Below are 24,528 nucleotides of genomic sequence, written 5' to 3'. Positions count from 1 at the left end.
CATCAATGTTTTATAATTTTCTAAGTACAAGTCTTTAACCTCCATGGTTAAATTTACTCCTAGGTACTTTATTTATTTATTTATTTGCAATAGTGAAGGTTCTTTTTTTCTTAATTTCTCTTTCATACAGCTCATTGTTGGTATATAAAAATGCCACTGATTTCTGAACATTAATTTTATATCCTACCACCTTGCTGAATTAATTTATCAGGTCCAGTAGTTTTTTGACTGAGACTCTAGAGTTTTCTATGTACAATAACATGTCATCAGCAAATAATAATAGTTTTACTTCTTCATTTCCAATTTGGATGCCTTTTATTTCTACTTCTTGTCTGATTGCTGTGGCTAGGACTTCCAGAACTATGTTGAACAAGAGTGGTGAAAGGGGGCACCCCTGCCTTGTTTCTGATCTTAAGGAGATTGCTTTTAATTTTTCCTATTGAGTATGATGTTGGCTGTGGGTTTGTCATATATGGCCTTTATCATGTTGAGGTATGTTCCCTGTATTCCCATTTTGCTGAGGGTTTTGATCATAAATGGGTGCTGGATTTTATCAAATGCTTTTTCTGCTTCTATTTATATTATCATGTAATTTTTCTCCTTCCTTTTGTTTATGCGATGAATTACATTGATTGTTTGATGAATATTGTACCAGATTTGCCTCCCCAGAATAAATCTCACTTGATCATGATGTATGATTTTTTCCCCTGTATTGCTGGATCCTGTTTGCTAACATTTTGTTGAGAATTTTAGCATCTAAGTTCATCAGAGATATTGGTCTATAGTTTTCTTTCTTTGTAGTGTCTTTGCCTGGTTTTGGAATCAGTATTATACTTGCCTCACAAAAGGAGTTTGGAAGTCTTTCCTCCTCTTGAATCTTTTGAAGTAGCTGAGAAGGATAAGAGTTAGTTCTTCTTGGAATTTTGGTAAAATTCTCCTGTGAAGCCATCTGGCCCAGGACTTTTGTTTGTTGGAAAATATTTGAAATTTAAATATTCTGTTTAAATCTCATTTGAAGAAATTGGTCTATTTAGTTTTTCTGATCCTTCCAGATTGATTTTTTTAATAATTTTTTTTTATTTATTCATTTCAGAAAGGAGAGAGAGGGGGGGAGAGAGAGAGAGAAAAAAGAGAAGGGGGGAGGAGCAGGAAGCATCAACTCCTATAAATGCCTTGATCAGGCAAGTCCAGGGTTTTGAACCGGCGACCTCAGCATTTCCAGGTCAACGCAGATTGATTTTTGAAAAATTTTATGTTTCAAGGAATTTGTTCATTTCACTTAGGTTGTCTAATATTTTGGCATACAGTTCTTCATAGTATTTTCTTACAATCCTTTGTATTTCTGCTGTGTCAGTTCTTACTTATTCACTCTCATTTCTAATTTTATTTATTTGAGTCCTCTCACTTTTTTTCTTGGTGAGTCTGATTAAAGATTCATCAATCTTGTTTACCTTTTCAAAAAAACAGTTCTTGGTTTTATTGATCTTCTGTATTGTTTTTTCAGCCTCTATGTCATTTATTTCCCCTCTAATCTTTATTATTTTCTCCCTTCTACATCCTCTGGGCTTTGTCATTCTTTTTCTAGTTCTTTTAGATGTAGAGTTTGGATGTTTATTTGGGCTTTTTCTTGCTTCTTAAGGTATGCACATAGTGCTATAAACTTCCCTCTCAGGACTGCTTTAGCTGTGTCCCATAAATTTTGAGTTGTTGTATGTTAATTTTCATTTGCTTCAAGGACATTTTTGATTTCTTCTTTCATTTTATTGTTAACCCATTCGTTATTTAGTTACATGCTGTTTAGTCTCTAAGTGTTTGAATGTTTTTCAATTGTAGTTTATTTCTAGTTTCATGCCATTGTGATCGGAGAAGATGCTTGATATGATTTCAATCTTCGTAAATTTATTGAGACTCGTTTTGTGGTCTATCCTAGAAAATGTACCATGAGCACTTGAAAAGAATATATATTCTGCTGCTTTAGGGTAAAAGGTTCTGAAGATATCTATTAAATCCAGTTGACCTAGTGTGTCCTTTAAGGCTTTAAGGCTCCTGTTTCTTTGTTAATTTTTTTCTTGATGATCTTATCCATTAATGTTAGTGGGGTATTAAAATCCTCAACAATTATAGTATTGCTGTTGATCTCGCCCTTTATGTACATCAAAATCTGCTTTATAAATTTAGGTGCTCCTGTATTAGGCACATAGATATTTATTATGGTTATATCTTCCTGTTGGATTGCTCCCTTTATCATTATGTAATGACCTTTTTTATTCCTTTGTTTTATAGTTTATTTGTCAGATATGAGTATTGCTACCCCAGCTTTTTTTTCTTTCCATTTGCATAAAATATTTTTTCTCATCCCTTCACTTTCATTCTGTGTGTCTTTTTTGTTTTGAGGTGAGTCTCTTGTAGACAGCATATGTATGGGTCTTGTTTTCTTATCCATGCAGCTACCCTATCTCTTTTGATTGGAGCATTTAATCCATTTACATTTAAGGTTATTATTGATATGTAGTTATCTATTGCCATTTTATTCTTTAAATCTATATTCTTTTTTTTCTAGATATTTTCCCCTTTGATCTGTTTACAACAGGCCCCTCAACATTTCTTGCAGCATTTGTTTGGTTGTAATGGATTCCTTGAGGGGTTTTTTTTTCCTTCTTTTTGGTCTGGGAAGCTTTTTATTTCTCCTTCAATTTTAAATGATAGCCTTGCTGGATAAAGAAGTCTTGGTTGTAGGCTCTTGTTTGGCATCACTTTGAATATTTCTTGCCATTACCTTCTGGCCTCTAGTGTTTCTGTTGAGAAGTCAGATGTCATCCTTATGGGGGCTCCTCTGTAGATAATTAACTGCTTTTCTCTTACAGCTTTTAGTATTCTTTCTTTAATCCCTTAATATTGACATTTTAATTAGTGTTGAGACTGTTTTTGTGCCCTAACATGTGGTCTATTCTAGAGAATGTACCATGAGCACTTGAAAAGAATGTATATTCTGCTACTTTAGGGTGACAGGTTCTGAAGATATCTATTAAATCGAGTTGATCTAGTATGACCTTTAAGTCTGCTGTTCCTTTGTTAATTTTCTTTCTTGAGGATTTATCTAGTCATGTTAGTGGGGTATTGAAATCTCCTACTATTATAGTATTGCTGTTGATCTCGCCCTTTAAATCCATCAAAGTCTGCTTTATATATTTAGGTGCTCCTATATTAGGTGCATAGATATTTATAATGGTTATATTTCCCTGTTGCATTGCTCCCTTTATCATTATGTAGAGACCTTCTTTATCTCTTACTATAGTCTTTGTTTTAAAGTCCATTTTGTCTGATATAAGTATTGCTACCCCAGCTTTTTTTCATTTCCATTTGCATGAAATATTTTTTTTTCCATTCTTTTATCTTCATTTATGTGCATCTTTTGTTTTAAGGTGTGTCTCTTGTAGACAACATTTGTATGGGTCCTGTTTTCTTATCCATGCAGCTACCCTATGTCTTTTGATCGAATCATTTAATCCATTTACATTTAAGGTTATTATTGATATGTAATTGTTTATTGCTATTTTATTCTTTAAAACTGCATTCCTCTTCTGCTATTCTTTTTCTCCTTTGATCTGTTTACAACAGGTCCCTTAGCATTTCTTGCAGCTTTGGTTTGGTTGCAGTGAATTCCTTGAGTTTTTTTTGTCTGTAAAGCTTTTTATTTCTCCTTCAATTTTAAATGATAGCCTTGCTGAATAAAATAGTCTTGGTTGTAGGCTCTTCTTCTGCATTACTCTGAATATTTCTTGCCATTCCTTTCTGGCCTCAAGTGTTTCTGTTGAGAAATCAGAAGTCATCCTTATGGGGGCTCCTTTGTAGGTGATAGTCTTTTTTTCTCTAGCAGCTTTTAATATTTTCTCTTTATCACTTAGCTTTGGTATTTTAATTATGATGTGTCTTGGGGTTGATTTCTTTGGGTTTCTCCTTCATGGAGTTTCTGTGCTCCCTGAACATGTGAGATGTTTTCTTGCCTTAATTGAGGAAAGTTTTTAGCTATGATATGTTTGAACAAAGTCTTTATCTCTTGTTCTTTCTCTTCTTCTTCAGGAACCCCTATGATGCGGATGTTATTTTTCTTCATGTTGTCACAGAGCTCTCTTAGAGTTTCCTCAGACTTTTTGAGTCTCTCTTCTTTTTTCTGCTCTGCCTCCGTGCCTTTATTTATTGTGTCCTCTAACTTGTTGGTTTGATTCTCAGCTTCATCCATCCTGCTTTTAATTCCTTCCATTGTGTTCTTCATTTCTGATATTGTATTTGTCATTTCAGACTGATTCTTTTTTATTATTTCAATGTCCTTTTTTATATTTGCTATCTCTTTATTTAGGTGTTCATAATGACCGTCTATTGTTGTTCTAATATCTTTGAGCATCCTAACAATCATTATTTTAAACTCTGCATCTGGTAATTTGGTTATATCTGATTCATTCAGGTCCTTTTCTGGGGATTTCTCTTGATTCATTTGTGTTGTACTTCTCTGCCTTCTCATCTTCTCTGTGTAAAAGAAGGTCTTGGCCACTGGGTGTGGCCTCTTTTCCCTAGGTATGGTCTGTCTGCAGGCCCACCACCCCCTCTGCTGTTGCTGCCTTGGGCATTCAGGTATGGGCGTTGCCAGTGCCTGCCCACTGGGTCTGTTGCTGTGGTTTCCGCCTCTACTTCACAGAGTGGCTGTGATCACGTGCTCAGGTGTACAAGCCTTGGTGGCCTTGGCCTTTGCCCCACCCCCGCGGGTGGCATTATGCTCGGCCCTGAGGGCAGTGGTGAGCACCTTTGCTCAGCTGCATGTCTCCGCCTGTTTCTGGGCTCTGCCTCGCCCTTGCAGGAGGAGCCCACTTGTGGGATGGCGGTAAGCCTTGGTTCCACAGGCCAGGCAGGACTGCGTGTCCACACTCAGTAGCGGGACTCTGCCTGTTCTGGATTTGTGGCCAGCTCCCAAGTCAGGCCACAAACCTTGGTTCCACGGGTTGGGTAAGGCTGTGCTCCTGTGCCCTTGCTCAAGGGCTAGTCTCCACCCCTTCTGGGATTCCCGCCCTTCCCCTGCCAGCTGGATTATAGGCAGCCCACAGCTGGGCTTGACCACTTTTGCATGCCCCCTCTTCCCCAGCCGGGCAAGACTGAGCTCACACCTGGGCCCAGTGATGGCCGGCTGGCTTCCACCCTTGCCGACAGAACCGAGCTTCCACGTCCCACCACAGCCTGCCCTCTGACAAGCCCTCAGCCATGTGGGTGGGGGCGCTGCAGCTCAGACCCTAATACTCACTACTGTAGCCCCAAAAGCTCCCTCCTTCTAAGCGACTCTGCTCTGAGTGCCGCGGGAGAGCTTGTTTGGCTGCTCTCCTGCTTCCCTTTGCTAGTATTGCTGTTTCCAGGGGAAATATTCACTTCAGATTTGAGGAGTGACTCATCCCATGTTTCTTCTAGATTACACTCTTGTCCTGCTACTCTGGTACTCTCCTCTCTCCCCATCCCCTGGAGCCCTGGGTGAGTGTTTGTGAGAGAGGTGTTCTGCACTGTTGAGCAGATAAAATATATTATGCTCACTTTGTTAAAGATGGCGCTCCCCTGGCCTGACCTGTGGTGGCACAGTGGATAAAGCGTCGACCTGGAAATGCTGAGGTCGCCGTTCGAAACCCTGGGCTTGCCTGGTCAAGGCACATATGGGAGTTGATGCTTCCAGCTCCTCCCCTCTTCTCTCTCTCTCTCTTCTCTAAAATGAATAAATAAAAAATTTAAAAAAAAAATTAAAAAAAAAAAAAAAGATGGCGCTCCCCACATGGAAACCTGTTGCCCAGGTGATATTAATGTGTGTTGAGGGCGGGCTGTGGGCAGGCAGGATCCTTGTAGCCTGGGGCTTGGTTTTAAGACTAAGCCTTTCCCTCCCCTTTTGATGTGGGGTGGTACAATCCCATCCTGCCCCAGATAAGTGACTTTGTATTAGAGCCTTCTCTATTTTGTATATTGGATTAAAGGTTTTGATTTCTACACTATAAAATGGGGACAGAACTGGAGCTTGCGCTCTTGGTTCCTGAGATTAACATTAGAGGAGACAGCAGAGAGGAGAGCAGAGAAAGGCCACGTGGAGGAGGCCAGGAGAAGCAGCCAAGATGGCAGAGTGTTGAGTGAGAAGCCAGTTTGTGCAGGGAGAAGGAAGGAAATGAGGAACAGAGGTGAATAAGGCTGGTGAGGTAGAAACCTTTGATTCTAGGAAACTCGGATAAGTCAGTAGCTTTGTGAGCACTGAATGTGAGTGGGTTTTGGAGCCCAGTGTGTGTTTTTACTTGCCCACTGGGTGCAAGCTAGGATTAAAGATGATGGCCCACCAGTTTTTGGCTCCTTTGTTTCTTTACCGACTGTCCGAATCAAATGCGAACCTACATGTGAATGGCCACAATGGCGGCTCCTGGCCTTACATGTGCATTCCCTTTAAGAAGAATCCTGGGTCTGAGAAATCAATCTTTTTCTCACAAACAGTATCCTGTTTTGTTTCCAGCTAAATACTGTCCATACACCTCTTCTAGGCTCTGGAGCTGCAGGCTGGGGCTTTGTTCCTGGGATTCCAGACCCTACCCTCTCTGCTAAACTCACTTCCCACCACGTGAGTCTCTCCCAGCTGCCATTCGCTTTGGGGAGCTGGGCAGCCCTCTCCGCGTTTCCGCTTTTCCTACCAGTCTCGGTGTGGCTTCTTCAGTGTTCCTTGGTTGAAGAGTCCTCTTAGTTTAGTCCAAAATTGGTTTTCCAGATAATTCTTAAAATTAGTTTGTAATCCACTTTGGTTCTGGGAGTTGGGAGTTGGTACATCTGCCTACTCTAGCGCCATCTGGTCTTCCCTCCTAGTGAATTTGAATGCTTCTCTCTCTCCTTTGCCACCTCTCCCTCCTTTATCTCTTCTTTTGAACTGTGGACTCCCATAGGGCTTAATCAGAGGTAGACTTCTCTATTTACACTCACTTCTCTAGGTGGTTTCATCCAATCTTTTTGCTATAAATTTTATCTATACTCTTAATGACTTCCTAATTTAATTATCACTCTATTTCTCCTCTGAGCTTTGTGATACTTTTTTTAAAACTCTTACCCTGTCAACTAGAAATCTAATACACACTATACACTTAACATATCCAAAACAACTCTCTCTCTCCCCACAAGGACCACAGACCAGTGCCTTCCCTATTTTTCCCTTCCATTCACATTTCCTCAGGTCACAAGCCCAGAGGCCATCCTTGACTTCTTCCTTTCCCTCAGTTCTCACATACAACCCATCTGAAAGACATGGTTTAAATGTGTAATTGAATCCTACCTCTTTGAACACCTACCACCCCTAATACCCTAGGAAACCACAATTTTCTAAAGTGAACTCTAAAAATGTAAATTAGTCATGGTACTGTCCTATTCAAAACCTCCTGTAATACTCTTAAAAATATCCTAACCCTGGCCTTTATGTTCCTACTTATGTTCTTAGCCAAGCTTCACAATTTCATCTCTGTTGGGCAGATAAAACATATTATGCTCACTTTGTTAAAGATGGCGCTGTCCATGTGGAAGCCCGTCACCCAGGTGATTGCTTGAGATGGGCATGATTATATTAATGTGTGTTGGGGGTGAGCTGTGGGCAGGCAGGATCTTTGTAACTTGGGGCTTGGTTTTAGGACTAAGCCTTTCCCACTCTTTTTGATGTAGGTTGGTGCACTCTCATGAGGAATCCCATCGTGCCTCAGATAAGTGACTTTGTATCAGAGACTTCCCTATTTGTATATTGGATTAAAGGTTTGGATTTCTACACTATAAAGTGGGGCAGACAGGGAGCTTGCTCTCTCTCAGTTCCTGAGATTAGCATTAGAGAAGAAACCAGTAAGGCCACGTGGAAAAAAAGAGAAGCAGCCAAGATGGTGGAATGCAAAAGGAGGAGCCAGTTTGTGCAGAGAGAAGGAGATGGAGAACAGAGGTGAATAAGGCTAGTGAGCTAGAAACCTTTGATTCTAGGAAACTCGGATAAGTCAGTAGCTTTGTGAGCACTGAATGATTGGGTTTTGGAGCCCAGTGTGTGTTTTTACTTGCCCGCCTGGTGCAAGCTAGGATTAAAGGTAATGGCCCACCAGTTTTTGGCTTCGTTGTTTCATTATCGTCTGTCTGAATCTAATGTGAACCTGCATGGGCCAGGCTGCTGTGATAGTGGCCGTGGCTACTGGCTTTACAATCTCCTACCTCTTTCTGCTAACTTTCTTCACTTTACTCACACTGGGCTGTCCCAGGTTAACACCACCTCACTTGCAGTGAGCTAAGCAGAAGAAATAAAAGTCATTACATATTTGTTTATTGTGTCTCCCTCAATAAAATGTAAGTTCTTTTAAAGCAGTGAGTTTGTGTTTTCAAATGCTGTATAATCAATGTCCCAAAAGGAAACTGGTATAAAGTAAGTACCCAACAATTATTTGCCACAAATAAAAAATGATTATGAGTAAGTGAATGATGTAATGCATAAATAATATTATAGCACCATTAATAAAATATTTAAATAGAAAGTGGAAAATATCAACCCACAATTTGCCATCCCAATAAATCATTTAAATAAACTTTTTTTCACATTATCTACACCTTTGCAAAATATCTAATAATATAATTTTAGGTACAGCATTTCAATTTTTATACTGTTAATTTTAACTTAACTCAAAACTTTTCTAGGTTACTATAGTGTATGCAGATTACATATTTTAATAATGTTTATGTTTTATTAGATACATATATAATAATTTACTAAACTGCTTTAAGTTTTCTCTTAATTTTTTTCTTCTTTTCCAAATGAGAGGAGGTAGGATAGAACAGAATCCCACAGGCATCCCAACCAGGAATTACCCAGCAACCCCCACCTGGGGCCAATACTCTGCCTATCTGGGGCCATACTCTCAAATGAGCTATTTTTAACAACTGACGCAGAGGCTCCATGGAGCCATCCACAGCACCCAGGCCAATGTACTTGAACCAATTGAGCCATGGCTATGGGAGAGGAAGAGAGAGAGAGAGAGAGAGAGAGAGAGGAGTGAAGGAGTCGATGGTCACTTCTCATGTATTCCCTGACTGGAACTCAAACCCAGACATCCACACTCTGAGCCGATGCTCTACCACTGAGCCAACTGGCCCGGGCCAACTGTTGAGGTTTTTTAATCTCTTTTTTCAGTATTAGAATTAATAGCACAACATTTTCTTTAAATGTCTGAATTTTTGCAGGTAACAAAACTAGATGAAGTGCCATTTCAGGAATATTAGGTTGGAAGTAGGGAATATATATATATATATATATTTTTTTTAATTCTATGACCAGTTTCTTTCACTTTTGACAAAAATAATGAGACATATGTTAGAAAAGGCTTTCTCATTTTGAATGGAATTTGCAAAAAGAAAGTAAATTAGAGAAAATGAACTACGGGTTTTATTTAACCTCTAGAATTGTCTTTGAATTGTTTTTGCATTACCTCTAAAATTGTTTTTTAGTAGACATTCAGACTTAGAATAATGTTTTCAAATTCTGTACATACATGCTGCTATAGATGCTCATATTTTAAATAGATGGTACAAGTTTCATACCAAAGCAATTTGACATGCCCAGTACTTGGAGCATGTTACTAAATTTTAATAGCAAAAGACTTTCTCTCAATTTAAAAATCTATTTCAGAAATTTGACAATGTAAAATTTTATTTTTATCATAGTTTGGTAATTAATTGAGTAAAATAGGATTTGGCAAGGTATAATCTAATGATACTTCCTAGTCCTTGATATACACAAGTAGAAGCTTTTTGACACATAAGGCAATACAGTAAGAATGTTGAGGATCCTTGAATATCTTATATAGACTCTAAGATTAGTCACTATAACTATTAAATATTATTTTACAAAAACCCTTGAATATTCACTTGTTCTAGTGTTCCTATTAAATAACAAAGCTTCTATTCATAACAAAGCTTCATAAGGACTTTAGGCTTAACCTAAATTAAAATAATTACATAAATGTAATCCCATTATGGGTGCAATGCATGTACTTTATTGTATTTAGGTTAGCCTAAGCTGTGGTAACTATCAAATTCCAAAATTTTGGAGGTTAACACACTAGAGCTTTTCTTGCTCATAAATCAATGTGCCTTCCTCCACACAATCATTCAGGACCAAGTTTCCTTTTATCTTATGAACTTATTATTTTTATCAGCCTCTGCAAGCAGCCAAAATAAGAAGAAAGCATGGAAAAGACCAATCCATTATTGTAAAAGCCTCAGACAAGAATGATATATATTACTCTCATTTACATAGTTAGCCACACCACATGCTTTTACCACAAGGGAGCTGGGGATATATAGTTTAAGCATATTCATTGCTACAATCTTATGAACATAGAGAGAATGATTTTAGAAGAAAGAGTTTGTTAAACATTTATATAAAATTAAAACATGATAAAATATGCTTTTAAAATTAAAAGTTTCCATTCTTCAAAGATAACTAACTACTATTGAGGGTTTGTTACACATTCCAACTTATATTCCCATGCTTAAATTTATTTTAAATGATCCATAGTGTGCCTAACATTATTCAAATACAATAAACATTTTAAATCTAGTATGATAAATAAAATGCTAAATAGACTACTTATTTAATTTTCAGTTACAGTTGACATTCAACATTATATTAGTTTCCAGTATATAATATAGTAATTAGACATTTACATTACTAAGTGGTCCCCCTGATAAATCTAGTTCCCACTGATACCATACATTGCCAAGTAGTTATTATTACAATATTATTAATTATCATTTCTATGCTGTACTTTTTATCTCCTTTACTATGTGTGGCTTTCAATTTGTATTTCTTAATCCCGTGAACTTTTCATCAGCCCTCCAACCTTCCTCCCATCTGGCAGTTTGTTCTCTGTATCTATGAATCTGTTTCTGTTTTGGTTTTTGTCTTGTTTGTTTTTTAAACTCCACATATAAGTGAAATCATATAGTACAGTGGTACCTTGAGATACAAACAGACCAACATACAAATTTTTTAAGATGTGAGCTGTGACTCAGTTCGTATTTTTGTTCAAGATCTGAGTGAAATTCCAAGACACGAGTCGTGATTCAGGAAGCTGCCACTGGTTGGCACATTGGCTCACAGGTCCAGTATCAGCAGTTTGATATACGAGTTGACTGACTTACGAGCTCAGTTACAGAACAAATTAAATTTGTATCTCAAGGTACCACTGTACATGCTTTTTTTGTATGACTTACTTCACTTTGCAAAATATGCTCCAGGTCTCTCCATGTTGTCACAAGTGGTAATAGCTCATTTTTTATTGCAGAGTAATATTTCATTGTATATTTGTACCTCATCTTTATCTAATCATCTTAAAAAGACTAATTCTTGACATCCTTTCCTCATCCACACATGCACAACCTCCACATAATCCTTTCTTCTGTCCTTAGAACATTCCATCTGAGGAGATAACTTATCTGAGTCATTTTCTCAGATAAGTCTTCTATGATAGTATCTTTCATACAGTGACTCTATGTTATCAACATACTTAATTCCTCTGTAGCATTTTTACAGTCTAAATTATTTTCTCTCCATTAGGAAGTAAACTCTAAAAGTATAGAATCTTTTCTGTCTTGTTCAGTACTGGTCTTGTTAGTGGATAAAATGATACCTGGTATACTATAGATGCTCAATAATAAATAAACAAGTAGGTGAACAAATTAATGTTTCTATAAATATAACAAACCAACTAAGAGTTTAGTGGAGTAAAAGAGCAAGCATTTGTTATTTCTCACGACACTGGGATTCAGGAATTTAAGCAACGCTCAGTTGAGTGGTTTTTTTGCTCTAGATAACATTGGCCAGTTTCACTAACTCAGCTGCAATCAGCTGAGATCTCATCTAAGGTGGCCTCATCCTTCAGGGTCTCTCTCCTTGTGGCCTCTAATCATTCAAAATGTTTAGTATAGACTTCCTTACATCGTACCTGCTGAGATTCAAGAAAGAGGAATAGAAGCTACAGCATCTCTTAGTTTTTTATATAAAAATTCCAGAATATGGCCCTTGCTAAGTAGCTCAGTTGGCTAGAGCATCCTGCCAATACACCAAGGTTGCAGGTTCAATTCCTAGTCAGTGAACATATAAGAATCAATCAATTAATGCATTAAAAAGTAGGGAAAAAAATCAATTCCCTATTATCTATCTATCTAAAAATCAATCAATAAATAAAAATTTTTAAAAAGAAAAAAATTTCAGATTGTCACTTCCACTGAATTCTACTGGTCTGCTACGTAAGTCATAGTCTAACCCATATTCAAGAATAGAGAAAACAGACCCCAGTTTTTGGAGTTTATGTATGTACAATGAAGGAAGAAATTACTGACAGCCAAATTTGGAAACCATACCCCCATAATTCAATATATGGAAATGCAAGCATAAAAGCTATGACAAATTTTAAAAAGATATTGTCACACTGTTTAAAAATAGGTTGCATTAATGTTTTGGTGTTTGCCATAATTCGATCAGCCACCCTATCTTGATGGATTATACTGTGATTCTTACAATTCCATAAAAAGTAAAGTTCAAATCATAGAGTAACAAAGCTAAATCAAATGTCTTCATCTGTCTTTTAGTCCCAATTAAACAAAATGTACCTAAAAAATATTTTAATTCATTCAATTTCAGATTTCTAACTTAAAGTAGAAGCCAGCCTCTCTGAAGGCTCCAGAGCTCCTGAGACATTCAAAAGTAAATGCGGGGGGAAAAAAGATTTACTATTTTCCTGGATAGAGCCTGATGCTGTTGATAAAATCTAGCCAGCGTACCCAGGTATTCCCATGGCTTCTACTCAAGCAAATTCTTTTTAGACAAGCTCAGCTAAAAGATAAATCCTATTGTCTCCAGTAAGTAAGATAGGTCAGCAATTTTCATGAACAACAGAACAAGCATTAAGTTTGTTATTCACTCTCCTAATAGAGAAGAGGGAGGGGATACTTATAACAAACATCTCAACAGAGTACATATTAGATTCCTCTAGGAAGACTTTTAACATTAGCAGTGTCTATGCCCCATTCCCAGAGATTTTTCACCTTATTGGTTGGGAATACTCTAAAAATTACCCGGGTGTTTCTTATATGAAGGCTGGGTAAAAACCTCTACTTTAAAGGAAAGGGTTTGGTGCTAATTAGAAGGCTTCACTTATAAATGATATACATAATACTAGTTTTCTCTAGTCCAATTACAGAAAAAATTATACAATTGGAATTAATTGATGACTTTCTTGAAATTTCCCCATAACAAATTTTTGCCACTCCTACTCACAGTGTTTGAAAGTGTCTAATTCTCCATACCCTACCAACATTAGTTTTTATTAGCAATTTTCTATTGTTTCCTTTTGTTGAACTAAAGGGCAACAACCACTTCAACATTGTTTCAATCTAAACATCTTGAAATATTGCCAGGGCAGCACATCTTGTCAGTTGTTTATTGGACATTATGCCTGCCTTAAATTGACTTTTAATGTAATTTTGCCCATTTTTTATTAAGCTTTTCATCTTTCTTTAATTTATTTGTCAAATCTATTTATATGGATATTATACATTTTTCTTTTATATATGCTAAAGACACTTTCCCTAGTTTTTCACTTCTTTTTTTTACTTTTGTATTGGGTTATTTGTTTTCTTATCTTGTGGTGTAAATAGGGACAAATATAAGATGACGGAAAATGATTTGACTTTGGGTGATGGATATACACCATAACCAATTATTTAAATAATGTAGTGATGTTTACCTGAAATCTATGTACACTAGTCGATCAATGTCACCCTGTTAAATTTATTTCTCTAGGTAAAAAAATAAAATAAAATAAAACTGTCAATGTTTTTCTTTCTTATTTTCTGTCATACTAGAAAGACCACACCCAATCCAATACTATTTTTTAAAAGACTCTAGATTTCCTAATGTGTATAAGTTATCATATTTAAATATTTAATCTTTCTGAAATCATTTTAGTGTAGTGCAAGATAAGTAGCTAATTGTTTTTCCATTAATCTGCACAAGACAAATTATTAATTTATGATGGCATACTTCCATTTTTAGATACATTTTTAAATTATATGTTTGTATAGTCTGATCATCTAAAATTACACATGTTGATTTTAGGGATAGCAAATCATAAATATGAATCATTCTAGCTATTTTATTGTGACATTTAGGGGAAAAGATTTTTAAGAAATGAATTTTTAAATTTTTCCTCAGTCTGAAATGCATTTATTATATCTGGGACTATTGACACAAATATGTTTTAGAGATAATTGAAATCCTCCAATCCTATTACTGAAAAATCAGAAATGTCATATTCTATAGCCATCCATATTTTATAGTGCTAATGAAATTATCACTTTCTTGTGATCCATTTATGTTAATAAATGCTAAAGACAAAACAACATATGTGAACTGCTGCCTTAATTTCAAAGCAAAAAAATATGGAAAATAATATACACAATACAATAATTATTTTGCTCCTTTCAGTCTTTAGGTTAAGATCAATGCTGCAGAGTCTGACCAGTTGGCTCAGTGGTAGTGTGTCAGCTCAGTGTATGGATGTCCTGGGTTTGATACCCGGTCAGGGCACACAGGAGAAGTGCCCATCTGCTTCTCCACCCCTGCCCCTCTTGCTTCTCTCTCTCTCTCTCTTCCTTTCCAGCAGCCATGGCTCAATTGGAGCAAGATGGCCCCTAAGCTGAGGATGGCTCCATGGCCTCCGCCTCAGGTGCTAAGAAAAGCTAGGTTACTGAGCAATGGAACAAAACCCCAGATGGGCAAAGTATCGCCCCCTAGTGGACTTGCCGGTTGCATCCCAATCGGGGCACATGCAGGAGTCTGTCTCTGTGCTTCCCTGCCTCCCCTACTCTCATTTAATAAATAAAAAAAGGAAGGGAAGATAGAAGGAAGGAAGGAAGGAAGGAAGGAAGGAAGGAAGGAAGGAAGGAAGGAAGGAAGGAAGGAAGGGAAAATACAATTAAGTTAAAAACATTTTCAGGAGAATTTTTCTTCTAAGGCAGAAGGAATAAAACCTGTGTTGTCGGAGAGAGAAATTGACACATTTTGGGATTTATTTAAAAGATAATTTTATGTTTTATAGTTTTAAGTTTAAAATAAACATTTTATTGTATGTTTCTAACTGCAGCTATTTCTACATATGTTTCCAAAAAAATTAATTTTTTTCCTCTAGAGTAACTCTCTCCACAGTCATAACTTGTGGGGTGAGTCTAAATGATGCAACTCAAATATAATGATATCATTTTCCTTAAATATCATAGTGCAGTTATCAGATGAGTTTATTTCTTGTTAGCAAGGTCTAGGGCAGTTGTTCTCAAACTTTTTGAAGTCAAGCACATTTAAAATCCTACAAATAATTGTAGGCGCACTATATACAAATTTCTGAGAAATAGGTTATAATAATTGAGTCAAATATTAAAGAAAAAAATATAAAGTTTAAGCATGCTTTTATGGTAATTAAATGAAATACATATGACAAAATTAAATTTATTCTGACAAAAAACATTTTTATATTACAGTTTTTGAGTTATGCTTTTTAGAATTCATAAAAAAGAGGGGTTAAAAATAAAAAACAACAAAAGGGTTATCTTTTTATATATACAAATACATTCTTAGTAAGATTTAGTAAATTCAGCAGGTCCCAGCACGAATGTCCTGTTTTTTCATTCTTGTGCTTGTGAGAAACATGAGACTGATGTGTCCTAGCGATTTCTTCAATGTTTGGGCATATATTTGAAGGGCAAACTCTCATTTCCTTGTCAATACATTGAAGAATTCCTCTCTTTTTACTCTTAATTGTGTTGAGGGTAGAAAATCCTAATTCACATAAACAGGATGTTGAAAATTGTAGTAAAATCTTCAAAGCTTTTTTAGATATTGCCACATATTCTTGTTTTATAGAAATCCAAAAGGCTTCAAGAGACAACTCCTTATGTTTAATCATAAATACACAATTAGTGCATATAGCTGCCAGTTCTTCTGTTAATGTTAAACCAAAATCACTTGAAGCTTCCATGAATGGGTTTCTAATCCAATCATATTGTTCAGTGTTAAGTAATGAAAAATAAAAACCCAATTTTTCTTCTAAACTTATTAACTGTTCAACTATTATTGGAAGTGTTTCATTTATGCAAGTGTTATTTACCAATGGAAACATTTCCAAATTACCTTCAACAGCTTTTCTTTTCCAAATCTGTAGTTTTCTTTGAAATGCTTCCATTTTTGTCATTAGATGTGAGAATATTTTCTTCTTTCCCTTGCATGCTAGTATTCAAAATATTGAGCTGCTGAAATATATCGGCCAGATACTGTAACCTGGCAATCCAAAATTCACACTGAAGGAGGTTACAAAAAATGTAACTGTTTCATCTCTTCAAAAAACCCAAGAAGTGCTTGTGGTAGCTCTGTACATGGGTAAGTACTTTTCCCCTTGACAACCACCTCATTTCAGCCTTTAAAAGCAGCCATCTGTGTTGTGAATCCATATCAATACAAAGCTTTTCAAATAAACGCGATTTGACAGGTCTGGTTTTAATAAAGTATACCATCTGAACAACTTGATTTAAAACTTCTCTTAATTTTTCTCCCAATGTTTTTGCCATCAAAGCCTCCCTGTGAAGAAAGCAGTGAGTTATGACTGCATTCTCATTTTTTTTTTTTTTTTTTTTGCAAAAGATGTAAGACCCTTAACACAGCCTACCATGGAAAGGTGCCATCTGTACAAATGCCTACACATGACTTCCATGTTAACTGCCACTTATCAAGCTAGCTATTCAAAATGTTAAAAATGTATTCACCTTTTGTAGACACACCTAATTATTTTCAAAAAAGAAACTTATTTACTATTTGATCTTCATTAATAAAACGGACGAATGCTAAGAGTTGTGCCGTGTTGGTAATGTCTGTTGACTCGTCAACTTGCAATGCAAACTTTGAATGCTGAAGCTTATTACTGCATACATTTTTCTCGATATCAGAAGACATTTCTATAATACGCTGGTGAACTGCATCGTTGGACAGAAGAATCTTGCTTATTTTCATTACTGCTTTATTTCCTAGCATTGTCATGACTATTTTTTTTTTTGCATGCAGGCAAAATGAATGATTCACCTAAAGTATGAGCTTCATATTCTTTGCTATCAGTTCTGAGACTTAATAAGTGATTTGAGCTTTATCATAAACAGTCATTATACTTTTAAAAGAATTTGTCGCTTTTGTTTGCTGTTTAGGCAATCTCTTGAAAAAACTTACAGATTTATCTTGTATATTAGAGTGGATAGTTTTAAAATGTTTACTCAATTTACTAGGAAGCAATGATTCATTTGCCATTTTACATCCTCATATTAAACATAGTGGTAAAGGATGATCCTCACTTCTGGTCCAGGTGAAACCAAAGCTTAAATAACTTTCATTATATTTGCGAGTAGACTGCGATTTTGCTTTCTATTTGCACTTAACTTTTGCTCATTTCCAGAATCAGATTCTTCAATATCATGCTTCTTTTTAAGAAATCTATCCATTTTATTTGGATGTTTTTATCTAAAAATAATATTCAATGTGTTAATAATAAATATAATAATGATATGTTAACAAAAAGAGCAGTATTTTGATAATGAAACGGTATAATAAATTAACTATATTTATTTTTATATCTGGGCACATGCCGTGAACCAGTGCAGCTAGTAATTCGAGGTCTCAGGTGGGAACGGTGCAGAATTAAGAAAATACATGAAATTTAAAAAAATACGCTCCTGTTTGACCAGGTGGTGGCGCAGTGGATAGAGCGTCGACTGGGATGTGGAGGACACAGGTTCAAGACCCCAAGGTCGCCAGCTTGAGTGTGGGTTCATCTGGTTTGAGCAAAAGCTCACCAGCTTGGACCCAAGGTCCCTGGCTTGAGCAAGGGATTACTCGGTCTGCTGAAGGCCCATGGTCAAGGCACATATGAGAAAGCAATCAATGAACAACTAAGGTGTCACAACAAAAAACTAATGATTGATGCTTCTCATCTCTCTCCCTTCCTTTCTGTCTTTCCCTATCTATCCCTCTCTCTGTCTCTGTAAAAAAAAATATATATATATGTTTCTGACCAGGCAGTGGCTCAGTGGATAGACCATTGAACTGAGATGCAGAGGACCCAGGTTCGAGACCTCAAGTTTGCCAGCTTGAGTGCGAGCTCATCTGGTTTGAGCAAAAGCTCACTAGCTTGGACCCAAGGTCGCTGGCTCAAGCAAGGGGTTGCTTGGTCTGCTGAAGGCCCACGATCAAGGCACATATGAGAAAGTAATCAATGAACAACTAAGGTGTCACAACGAAAAACTAATGATTGATGCTTCTCATCTCTCTCCATTTCTGTCTGTCTGTCCCTCTCTCTCTCTCTCTCTCTGACTCTCTCTCTGTCTCTGTTAAAAAAAAAAGAAAAAAGAATACCAGGTCTGGAGGGCCCTGTAATTGCTGCTGGCAAGAACAAAGCGCACCCAAAAACCACATTTTGCTTTACTTTTAAGGCAAAGTGAGGCTATTAGCAAATCTTAACTTTACACCAAAGAAAGGATAGAAGAAACTTGCCTCCAGTCTTTCTAGAGAACATGGAGGGTAGTGTAAACAATCCAGCACCACAGCTTAACAGCCTTTTGCAACCTAATCAGGCAAGTGAGCTGGGGGATTGGGCAGACTGTCAGCTTACAGCCAATTCCCCACACCTCTGTCCCCAAAAAATATAAACTCCAAAACCCTGTTGGATTTTTGGTCCCCAACAGGCACAGATTTCTCTGGAATACCATAGGGTGCACCTGGAAATCTTCTAGGGCAGTGGCCCCCAACCCCCAGGCTGCAGACCAGTACCAGTCTGTGGGCCATTTGGTACCTGTCCACAGAGAAAAAATAAATAACTTACATTATTTCTGTTTAATTTATATTTAAGTCTGAAAGATGTTTTATTTTTTAAAAATGACCAGATTCCCTCTGTTATATCCGTCTAAGACTCACTCTTGATGCTTGTTTCATAAGTTCAACAATTATATTTAAAAATATCACAGTTTTTACGCCGGTCGCATAATTTTATTTTGTGCATTTATCCGTCCCACCCTAAAGGCCTGTCCGTGAAAATATTTTCTGACATTGAACCGGTCCGTGGCCCCAAAAAAGTTTGGGACCACTGTTCTAGGGCACGCCAGTGCACCGTGGCACACACTTTGAGAACCACTGGTCTAAGGTAACATAAGGTCAAGTGCCTAGAAAAACAGAAAGATGTTATTATTGGGGGAAAGGTCATAGAAAAAGAAACTGCAAGATAAATGCTACTAATTACACTATTGAAAACAGCTAGCCTGATATCCACCAACAACAAAGTTCTTCAATTATTCTTGGAAGAACTGGCAGGGAGGGTCAAGTTTAAGTAGAGCCTATCAGCAAAGGACAGTCCTCTATTCTGCCTGAAAACAACTCAGAAAGCTTAAAGTTATCCTGTAAGGCCATATCACCATGGTAACCCCCAGCTCAGGCTAGATGATGTCTGCAGAGCAGTAACAACATTCCTTTAAAGAGAGAACAATGCAAGTAGGTCACATACACACACAAATTCAATGCAAGAGAATAAACGACTCATTTATAGAGTAGTGCAAGCATGCTGTAGGCATGCAACATTTGGGTAATAAAACCTTTTTTGGGTCTTTTATTATAGGAGACATGCAAAAATTCAACCCCAGCTACTGAAACTGGAAGTACCTCTGAAATGGTGAGAAGGAAATACCATAGAATAAAATGTGAAAAATAAAGGGATACTTTTCCTGGTTACATAGTCCCAAAAATTAGTTTCCACACCTAAAATCTCATTTCTCTTCCCCTGGAGGTACAAGTACCTTTATAGGAGCCACATACCTACTCCCAGGCACTATTGCATGTGACATGTTTGCACATAAGGAGAGCAGCACCTCACTCATTGTTAATAATAATGCATGTATCTATGAGAAATAAGTACAAAAAGAGCTAGAAATAATAACATTTTATAATGCTTATTATTTGAGACTACGTATGTTCACTACCTTAATTCTTTCAAACACCCTGCACTATAAGTGATATTATTTTCCTCCATTTGTAGATGAATAACTAAAACACAAGTAGATTAGGTATTTTGGTCAAACTCACACCAGCTAACAAATGACTGATCAAGAATTCAAATTGTGACAGTTTGTCTCCAGAGTCTGTGGTCTTAGCTACTATGATAAGACTATATTACCTACACAGAATTCCTGTTTTTGTTTTTCCTTTTTTTTTTTTTGAAGTAAAAATGATATTTTGTACTTCCTCAAGTCTGCTGATGTGTCAGTTATTGTTATACAACAAATGGCTTAAAACAATAAGCATTTATTATTTCCAAGTTTCTGTGAGTCAGGAATTCAGGAGTGACTGGATTGAATTGTTCTGGCTCAAGTCTTCCAACGAGATTTCAATTAAAATATTGGCAAGGCACAGTTTCCTGAAGGCTTGCCTGGGTTGAAAAACCTGCTACTGAAATGGTACATTCTCATGGGTCTTGGTGGAAGCCTCAGTTCCTTATCACGTGGACATCTGCCTCTTACAAAATGGAAGCAGAGTGAGTAAGAGCTTCTCCAAGAAGAGACAGCAAAGCAATAACCAAAATGTCACAAACTATCACTTCATACATATTCTATGATCACATAGAAGAATGCCTTACACTTATGAATGCCTTCCACCAGGGATCCCCAAACTTTTTACACAGGGGGCCAGTTCACTGTCCCTCAGATCGTTGGAGGGCCGCCACACACAGTGCTCCTCTCACTGACCACCAATGAAAGAGGTGTACCTTCTGGAAGTGTGGAGGGGGCCAGATAAATGGCCTTGGGGGGCCACATCCAGCCCGCGGGCTGTAGTTTGGGGACACACAGAGGCATAAATATCAGGAGCAGTGGATCATAAAGAACCAACTGGGAGACTGGAAATCATAGCTGCAATTTGAATTTCTTTGATTAATGCAAAGCAGGACTGGGAGTAAGGAAAGGCAAATAAGGCAGGGGGGGGGGGCAAAACTTCAGGCAACACTTGTTCTCAGGTGCCAACCCCACACTTGGTGACCCAGAGAGTGAGTACCTCTTTAGAGTTTACTCCCTACGTGTCTTCTTTGTTTTAAAATCCTTGTACCAGCCTTGGTACAGAGGATGAAGATGCTTCCATGTTTTAATTTACTATTTTTCCTATTATTTATTACTGTTGGTGTGTACCCTCAGGAGCTTTCTAGGGGAAATCTGAAACTGTCCCCCATACACAGAGACCCAGGAGAGACCAAAGAAAGAGGTAGGCCACTCCATTCTGGTAGGTGGAAAGTTTAATGAGCAAGTGAACTTTCATACCAGGCTTCCTTGGGTGACCACAAGATGAGTCAATCTCCATAACCACTCACCAGAACCTTAAAAGTTTACATAGAGGTCTTAACGAGATTCAGTCACATATACCATCCATATGGTTTCAACAACACATTGCTCTCTTAAAACTACATTCTTGAAGATGACTCCCACTGTGGGAATGGTGGGCAGTGAAAACCTCCAATCCTCCAAGTGTAGCTTTCAGGTCACCAGGTGGTTACATCCTTTTGATGACCTTCTCCAACAACAACAACTTCAAAGTCATCATTCATTTAATTAGTGGAGGTCTCTTAATTTTACTTATTTTGTTTTAACATTATTAAGCTTAGATTCTTGTCATAATTTTTAGTGGTACATTTTGTCTCTAATACAAGATGTTTCTAGTAGTCATAGTTCTGTAACTTGAGGACTAGAATGGGAAAACTTTTAAAAGTGACCTTAACCTAGAGTTCCGTGAGCATGTTTCACAAACACTCGTCTGTTGTGATATTTGAGTTATAGTTACAGCAATCTTTCTGCGGTAGTTCTTCATGATCTTCACCCCACCCCCACCCCCCAAAAAAGAAAAGAAATGCTAAAACTACTTCTTCATCGTGAACTACAGCATTATTTTTTTTTTTTCAGTTTTGGAGTATTAACCTTCATTTGTCCTACCAAATTTAGTCATCATTTTTTTTCCTCAGAAGCAAATATTACACTTTAATAAAAGCACTGTATTTTCTATTATATTACATGGAGGAGCAATTTAAAAAATGGATTCAAACTACTGATTCTTATACCCATCAACATAGATCAGAATTACTTGGGGAGGTTTTAAACATGTTTAAGTCTAGGCCTCACTCTTGGAGAATGGTGCAACAGGGGTCAGGTCCTGGGTATTTTTCCAAAGTTCTCCCAGAAGCGCTGATGTTTACTCGTGGTTAAGTCACTGATTTTAGGTCGAGTTAGGCACTTTGGGTTTTTTGGCCATTGTTTTGGGGTGTGTGGGTCTGTTTTTTGTTTGTTTGTTTGTTTTTGATTTTGGGGTTTTTTTGGTAGATTTCTTAGGTATAATGAAGAACTTGGACTCTGGCTTTCTGGGCATCAGACTTGGGTCTTTTTTCTCCATTGGAAAGTTCCTTTCTTTCCCCATCTCTTTGATTCTTGGCTTTTTCCCCTGGGCTTTTACTTGAGATCTTGGGCTTTGTTGCTTTTGAGGTCTCCAAAGCTGAGAAGGCCTTTGTCTTCTTCCCTTGAGGTATGTTGGGACCAGGACACTTTTTGGAAGACTTCTTTCCTGTGGCATGTTTTTGTATCTCTCCTATTATTTTTGGTAGGAGTCTTTCCAGTTAAGGCCAGTAGTGGACTTTCTTCTCTGGATTCATCTTGCACTTTATTTTGGGTTTTACTACATAGATCTCTTTTTTTCTCAGGCTTGAGAGTCTCTTTGTTTGGGAGTCCAGGGTCCTTCACTGGAGGGCCACTAGTTTTAGGGGCTGCCTCCTCTGTAGTTAAGGCTGATACAGGCTTTCTCACCTGTTTCGTGAGTCTTCTGTTTTTTTCCTTCTCTTTCTTCTTTTCATTATATTCTTTGGGGTTTTGCATTGTCTTTGCTTCTTTTTTCTTCTGACTAGGAGTGCACAATCCTTTTACTTCATCCTGACTTCTGACAAATGATGAAAAGATAGGAAGGGCATCTGATCTCTCTGTTTCACATACAAGCAGTTGACGGTCTCTCACGTCTCCCACCATTTCTGTGAAAGCGTTGCAGGCTGGCAGCACTGTTTTCAGTGATGTGCTGACCCTGCACTCCAGTGTGACCTGCGCGCAGAGTGGCTGCAAGAACCACTTTTAGAGACAATTAAGACAATTATGCCTATGGTTTTGTTGATTTCAGTGGAAAGATTCTTGGCTTGAAAGTTTACAGGTACTGGAACTTTCTTTCTCTTACACAAATGTCTCCTGATGTGTAAAGATAAGAGTGGCTTGATTCTTGCATTTCTAAAGAAGAAATAGAAAATATCCAGGAGGTGGGGCTTAGCCTCCTAGGCTTTATTCAAGTTTGAAGGGGGAGAATCTGAAAAATAATTTTAATTTCATGCTTGTTCAAAAGCCTCTTATAAAAATGTTCTGTCTTTTCAGGAATTACATTGGTTTGTTCTTAGTAAATAAAGAGTTGCTAAATCTGATATCGAATATCATGAAGCAAGGATAATTTTACTTTCAGTCTTTCCTTGGAATTTTCCACAATATCACCATTAAAAAAAATTATTGTCATCTAAAAGCAACCCATTCACATTTTTGCTGGACTTAGAATGTGCCACAGAGCTTCCACTACCTTCTGATCTTCCTGTATCCAGCTGTTCCAGAGCGGCTGGCCAGGGGCGCTAAAGTCAAAGCTGAGGTTGCTGTTGAGGTTGTGGGCGGGACAGAAACCATGTCCTCCATTTCTCCCTTAACGTCCTGCAGACCCACAAGCAGAATCCCACTCAGTCATTATTTTTAAATGCATGAATGTGCCCTGGCTGGTTGGCTCAGTGGTAGAGCATCCAGCTGAGTGTGGAACCCCTAGGTTTAATTACTGGTCAGGGCACACAGGAGAAGCAACCATCTGCTTCTCCACCTCTCCCCCTTCCCTTTCTCTCCACTCTCTCTTCTCCTCCTGCAGCCATGGCTCAGTTGGAATAAATTGGTGCTGGGCACTGAGGATGGCTCCACGGCCTCGCCTCAGGCACTAAAATAAAACTCAGTTGCCAAGCTACGAAGCAACTGCCCCATATGGGCAGAGCATCCCTTGGTAGGGGGTTTGTTGGGTGGGTCCCCATCAGGGCATACGCGGGAGTCTGTCTCTCTGCTCCCCCCCCCCCCGCTTCTCACATAAGAAAGAATAAACAAACAAATAAATGAATGAATGTGGCATTTATTATTAATTTTTGTTTGGCAGTAAGCATGAGAGCTAAATTTCATTTCTTAAATTTAATTTTATATCGTTAAGCTTTATTAAAAAGATTTACATAAAAATTTAAGTACACTTAAAATTTGTATTTATGATGTATAAATAAACATCAATAAAAATAATTT

The 24,528-nt window shown here is 37.5% G+C and overlaps 1 pseudogene; it reads right to left on the bottom strand.

Moving 5' to 3' along the window:
• Window positions 1-22,402: 22,402 nt before the first annotated feature.
• Window positions 22,403-23,895, bottom strand: LOC136322289 (ribosomal L1 domain-containing protein 1-like; annotated as a pseudogene).
• Between the last annotated feature and the right edge of the window lie 633 nt (window positions 23,896-24,528).

The sequence above is a fragment of the Saccopteryx bilineata genome, chromosome 2 (genome assembly GCF_036850765.1).
Source record: "Saccopteryx bilineata isolate mSacBil1 chromosome 2, mSacBil1_pri_phased_curated, whole genome shotgun sequence".
In the NCBI taxonomy this organism is placed as follows: domain Eukaryota; kingdom Metazoa; phylum Chordata; class Mammalia; order Chiroptera; family Emballonuridae; genus Saccopteryx; species Saccopteryx bilineata.
This window is presented reverse-complemented; position numbering and strand designations above follow the sequence as displayed.